This window comes from Sturnira hondurensis, unplaced genomic scaffold (genome assembly GCF_014824575.4).
Source record: "Sturnira hondurensis isolate 20B ecotype Veracruz unplaced genomic scaffold, ASM1482457v3 Scaffold0021143, whole genome shotgun sequence".
In the NCBI taxonomy this organism is placed as follows: domain Eukaryota; kingdom Metazoa; phylum Chordata; class Mammalia; order Chiroptera; family Phyllostomidae; genus Sturnira; species Sturnira hondurensis.
This window is the reverse complement of record NW_028093774.1, coordinates 18,141,420-18,147,759: the sequence shown is the minus strand read 5'-3', so window position 1 is coordinate 18,147,759 and position 6,340 is coordinate 18,141,420. Positions and strand designations below refer to the sequence as shown.

The window sequence follows — 6,340 nt, the reverse complement described above, 5'->3', positions numbered from 1 at the left end:
AGTAGTCAGTCTTTCACTATAAGTACAATACTAGCTGTAGTTTTTCCATGGATGCTCTATATTGGGTTGAGGAAATTTTCTTTTGTTCTTAAAAAATTTTCCCAATTCCTATTGTTAATACTAGGCTCATAATTTAGTTATATTAGTAGATAGTTGTTACAGTGAGACCTATACAGGTACATAGAATTACTATACTTAAATTCATATAAAACCATATTTAATGTTTAAGTTACACTTTTGAAATCAGAAGATAAAGTAAAGCTTAAGTTTACAATAAAGAAAAGAAAAATACTCAGGACAAAGATAGAGTTAACAGTAAAAATATCACTACCCATTCTTGATACAACATGTGGACATTTTTTGTCAGAAAGCTACATCTCCTTAATCTGATTAAAAGATGAATGGTTCCGTGCCATTTTGCCAGACACTTGTTTGGCTGCATCATAAACTAACATTTTTGAGAGCAAAGCTAAGGTATTTTTAATCAAGTTTTTGCCCTGGGAGAGTAGGTTTCCTGGTTTCCACTAGGGAAATGTATCCTTTCTTTCCCCTTTTTGCCACTCATTCAACATTCCCTCCCTCTTACTCTTCCAAAGGAAGGGAAGAACAGTCACCAGTGGCTATTGGCAGTTGCGAAGACACCACCAAAGGCCGTCTTCATGCTCAGGAGAGAACACTGCGCTTCCACCATGGTCAGGTGCTCTACGCGTTCAGAGAAACTTCTCTAGTAACAAACTATAAAAGTGATCCCAAACAGGATAGTAAAAACGGGATCCCAAATGGAAATGTATTCATATAGTCCTGTAAAGATTCCGCTTCTGGCCACACTTTATTAGTGAGGGTGCTCAAAACCCTGAAGACCATGAAGAGTTGGTGAATTTCTGAACACCAATGGAAAAATGGCTTATTTATGGCTATCTCTGCAAGTATGGAGTGTATCCTTCAAAGGTTAGCTGGAGTGGAGTAGTGAGCTGACTGGCCCCGACAACCCCGCTAGAGATCTCTCTATACCAGAGTGCTACTACTTCCTGTATCTGTCCTCTAATAGGTACTCCAAAAGCCCTGGCAAGGCCAAAGCCAGCCAGCTTAATTGGTCCTTTGTTATCAATAGATTTTGAGGTGTTAAGTCTCTGTAAGGTGTCTTCCAGAGTGACAGGACACGATTCCTTGCACGATTTGGGACAAATCACAAGTGAGGAACCCATGAACTGATCAGAAGGGAGAGCATCCAAGTGTTTCTTGAGACCCCAAGTATTCAGAGACAAGATATAACCTGCAATCCTCACGAATGCATCTTGAAGACTGACTGTATTTGAATGACAAAGTTCTTCTAACAGAGAAATTTCCGGAATTACTGTACTAGGAAACATTCCCTCTTTATTTTCCCATCTGATTTTGTTTATGGCTGCCAGGTGACCTATCATTTCATATCTTCCCTGATATAACTCCACAGGTACTTTCTCCAAATTTTCCCTGTTTTGTGTACAGTATTCCATAGTAATTCGATAGGTGTGGTAGATCTCAGCTTATTATTCTGCGGTGGGTGGCAGTGGCAGGGCTGGGGAGTTTGGGAGAGTGGTGAAGACAGAGTGGTTACTACCTTGTCTGTGTCGCTCTTTCCTAAACTTTCAAAAACCATGAGTCCATTAAGTAATTGTATTTTTCCTTTTTTTTTTTTGCTGTGTTGAGATGGTGAATTACATTGATAGATATTTGAATGTCAGTGCATTTCTGAGATAAGCCCCACTTAGCCATCACATATAAACTGCTTTTGAGAATACTTAATGAATACTTGTCTCTCTTCTGTTGTTTCAGGCACATCTGCATTCCACACATGTGAGTGAGGACAAGAGATGCTGCTCCCCATTGGCTGCTGCCTGGGATCACAGCGGCCCTGTAACAGAACCCCCCCACAGGTTCTGTTACTCTGGGTTCTCTTTGCCTGCTGCTGATAAGAACTGTAGCTCTCAGTGCCAGAGTTTGGCAAAAAGGAAAGGAACTGTTTATTCAAAAGTTATACAGGCTCAGAATACTGGCAGGATGTTGCTGTTAAGTCTCAAAGTCCCTTTAAAACACCAACAAGCAGACACGCAGTCCTGCTTCCTCTTGCCAAACCAGGCCAGTCAGGGGCACTGTATCTCAGGAAAAGAAAAGAGAAATCTGTAGCTTGGCGAGGCTCCCGTTCTTAATCCAAAGCTGCATTGCACGTCCTCATGGTGGGCCAGTGGGAGTCCTTCTGTATTCTTTCACACCCCATTGCCAAGACCCCACACTGCTGCTACATGGCCAAGAGGCTTCTCCTTCTCCAGCCACATGGTCAAGAACAGCAAGAGAGAGAGAGCCTTTCATGGCTCTTCTACTGTCCTTCCCACATGGTCCAGAGAGTAGAGAGAGCGTGGCTGAGAGCAAGAGGGAGAGAGAGAGAGTGGGAACACGCTCCCTTTCTGTTCCCAAACCACACGGTTAAGCTCCCAGTATGGCTGCCATGGCTAGGTTTAAATCCTAGCATTGATCTTCCGACTCTTTCCGACTCTTCCCACAGTGGGTTACACCTGCCGGTAGTCTGGTTTCATCTGCCTTTCTTGGCTGCCATTGTTAGTCCGGACAAGCGTGGCTCCTTGAAGTAGGAGCCACCTCCACTCCAAGCTGCTCACACAAGCTCAGGAAGCCCCTCCGGCTGCATCACATCATGGGTTAGAGTCAGGCCCATCTCCCTGGCTCTGAGCAGGCACAGCTTTTAACATTACTAAAACACTGGCCAAGTTCTCTAGCTATGCAAAGTAGCTCTCAGTGGCCCTGCTTCACTTCCCTTATCCTCGAAGCCATAGCTGTGGAGGCTTTGGGATTTGGGGGGGGGTCTGTAGGTCAGGACCCTGCTACAGCCCCTTGGTGCCTGAAACTTGCACAGGTAGGTTTTTGTAACCTTCTGTGATCCTTGGGAGAAGTGCCCAGACTGACACATGTGGGAATCTTGATAAATTGTTGATAATTTCCTGCTACTTTGAATCAATATATTTGTTCAAATCAAATATTTGTTCAGTTTTAATTTGGAGGAGGAGCCGAAAACGGGGATCATGAGTGGGAGAATGAAGGAAGACTGCTGCTAGAAACCTCAGAGTAGGGAGAATGTTTAGATACTGGCTACCCTAAAATGATAAATATTCATTGTTGAAAGCATGGCCCTTTTGGGTCTTAGCCACATCTCCAGGATCATCTTACAGTATTCCTTAAACCACACACTCTACTTTTGCAGAGAAGTTTAGAAAATACACTTTTCCTCTGTTTCCTTAAGTTTCCAAAGACGCACTAGCTCCCCAGTGATGGCTGGGTGCCCTTTTCCTGGTGTATTGGTGCACCAGGCAGCTGTGTGGGAGACCCACCCCTCAACCTGACTCTGGTCTGACCATTTCTCCTTTGTGCTTTGAGCTCAGTAGGAGTTTGATCAGTATTTTTTGAAAGCTCGGTGTCCCCTTCTTTGGGAATTCAAGAAAATGGGTATGAGATAGTATGAAAATTTAATTTTACTCAAGAGCTTTAAGGCCAGAGGAAAGCTCTCTTTGCTTGCCTTGGAGGCTAGGATCAGTATGCATATGTTATGAGCAGAGAGGCTGAGGCACGGGATTCTGAAAATGGAACTTTCAGTGGATGAAATAATAGGACACAGTCCAAGTGGCTCCACTGAGTCCGAAACAGCTGCCAACTTCTCAAGGTTAATATGCAGAGAAAGGGCTAGAACCTCTTGGCTTTCTCCTGTACCCAGTCAGCTCTGGATCCAGGAGTCTTTGAAAATAGCTGGTGAGCAGACTAGAGCAACGCAGTCTCTCCTTCTCTCTGCAACCCAATTTTTCACTCTCTTCCCCCATCCCTCTCTCATGTAGACTGGGACAATCAGATGACAAAAGAGTTCTACTTTAACGCAAGCGCACCCAGGTATTTATAGTAAGGAACTGGTCTGACTGAGCCGGCTGCTAAAAGTAGAAGGTCTGACTTAATCCATTCAGGAAGATTGTGGCCCAATGCATTTAGGGATAAAATAAATCAATTCAGATCTAATAATATTTAGAAAACATATCCCAGATTGGGATGGTAGACCTCTCCTGAGAAATGCTATAGATTTTTCCAAAGTAGCAGCGAGGTGGGGATGGGCTTTGCAGGCAAAAGACTTAAAATTAGCTTGAACATCAGAAGGTCTTTTAAAGTCTGTTCTAATTTTCCTTCAGGAAAATTGGTCTAAGTCCTCTAAGCTTTGCACTACGGGAATGTCAGTAAAGCTTGCCGGGCCCATAATGAAGGTGCAGGGTGCCAACTAATGTTTGAGGAATACCGACTCCCTGTCAATTTTATGGTTGGTGCTCACTCCATTTTCCCTCGTGCATAAGTTCTTTGAATGAATGAACCAATGCACAACATTTATTGAGCACTTTTAATGGGTGTTGTGTGCCACGCGAGGCCCTTCTTGAGCTATTTTATTTAGGCCTCCCCGCACCCCTGGCATGTGCTCTCTATTTTGCTGATTTACAAACTGAGACTCAGCTAACATTTTCCAAACCCATGCTGCTTATGAATGGAAGGCTGAAATTTGAACTCATATCTAGCACTGGGGTGGACACCAGTAGTTCTGCAATCCTCTAGGCATTTTATTCCGGGCTGTGCAATTCTAGGCCTCAAAGTGTGTTTAGAAGAAGTCTTTCTTGACTACTCTTGTTTTACTGTTTTTTCCTCCTTTAAGTTCAACAGCGTAATTGTACCGTTCAACTTCATGTCTACTCTATGTCATCTTATTATCATCCGTTGTATCAGGAATGTGTTAAGTTGCAAGGAGAAAACCTCAACCCACGTGGTGGTTTAAAAAGCAAGGCTGCAAGGCCCTGGCTGGTGTAGCTCAGTGGATTGAGCGCGGGCCTGCGAACCAGACAATCGCGGTTCGATTCCCAGTCAGGGCACATGATTAGGTTGCAGGCCAGTTTCCGGCAGGGGCCAGTTCCCTGCAGGGGATGCATGAGAAGCAACCATGCATTGAGGTTTCTTTCCTCTCTCCTTCCCTTCCCCTCTAAAAAGATAAATAAATAAAATATTTTTTAAAAAGTAGGTTTATAGTTTAAAAAAAATAAAGCAAGGCTGCAAGTTCTATATACGCCTCCCACTGAGAGTTGGGGTCTAGGGTCTTCCTCGCCTCTCCTTGAATCTGGTGACTGCTTCAACCAGCTGAGTAATGCAGAAACGACACCGCGTGACTCCAGCCTGAGGCAAGGTCATAAAGAGCCACGCAAGCTCTGCTCAGGCCTTACAGAATGCTTGCTCCCGGAGGGCAGCCACGGTGATGTGAAAAGCCGGCACTGCATGGAGGGGTTGCCTGCATGGGAACTCTGGTCAACAGTCCCATCTGAGTCCAGTCTTCAGTCATCCCACTTTGGGTACGAGACACACGAGTGAAGAAACCAGCCTGGAAGTAGACACTTCAGGCCTGGCTGTTCTAGTTCTCTGGTGTTTGAGTCACTTGCGGCTGTCTGGGTCTCCTGAGTGAAGGCCTTGGGCATTGTGGAGTAGAGACAGCCTGCTGCAGCAGAACCCTGAGTCCCTGACCCGCAGACTCCATGAGCTTAATTAAATGGCAATGTTATGTCACCGGGTTTTGAAGTAGCTTGTTACGTCATAAAAGTAACTGGAATGTTCTACTAGCCGTGATTTATAACACTAGAGTGATAAGAAATTCTTTCTACTCTTTCTCTTAAGAGTGTGTGTGTGAGTATGTGCGTGGGGGTACATATATTGAATACAGTGAGAGATCTGGAGATAGGCTCTTGTTGGCATTAGGTCACTTCTCGACAAAGCCATCAGGGGTCCAGGACCTTCCCATACATCCACGTCCCCATCCTTAGTATGCTGGCTTTTGTCCTCACACTTGCTGCTTCATAGTTTTGGCATAAATGCTGTAGCTCTAGGCATTGAATGGGCATTCGAGTCAGGAAGAAGGAAGGAAAGGACAGGCAGGGCCATCTATGTGGTTTTATTAGGAAAGCAAAAGCTTGCCCGGAAGTCCCCAGGTCTTCACTTGTGTCACAACTAGAATTTTGTCACATGCCACCTCCAATGAGAATGAGTACTGTATTTTTTAGACCATAAGACGCACCTAGGTTTTAGAGGAGGATAATAAGAAAAAAACATTGTAGCAAAAATGTGGTAAAATATTTCATAACATAAATAACATAATATTTCACCAGTGTAAAAGTAAATGGAACTCAATAGCAGCATTAACAAACCTTATTCCTCCCAAATTTGCATTTTATAGTCCCCAAAATACAGTATTTACCTGGCATATTGCTGTCCTGAATACAACCTG

At 44.1% G+C, this 6,340-nt stretch overlaps 1 non-coding gene and 1 pseudogene across 1 annotated transcript; both read right to left on the bottom strand.

The window, feature by feature from the left end:
- Nucleotides 1–292: 292 nt before the first annotated feature.
- Nucleotides 293–5,537, bottom strand: LOC118976717 (cyclin-dependent kinase 1-like; annotated as a pseudogene).
- Nucleotides 557–766, bottom strand: LOC118977027 (small nucleolar RNA U3). Its single transcript, XR_005064430.1, has one exon. It is a non-coding gene; the product is annotated as a small nucleolar RNA U3 (small nucleolar RNA).
- Nucleotides 5,538–6,340: the final 803 nt, after the last annotated feature.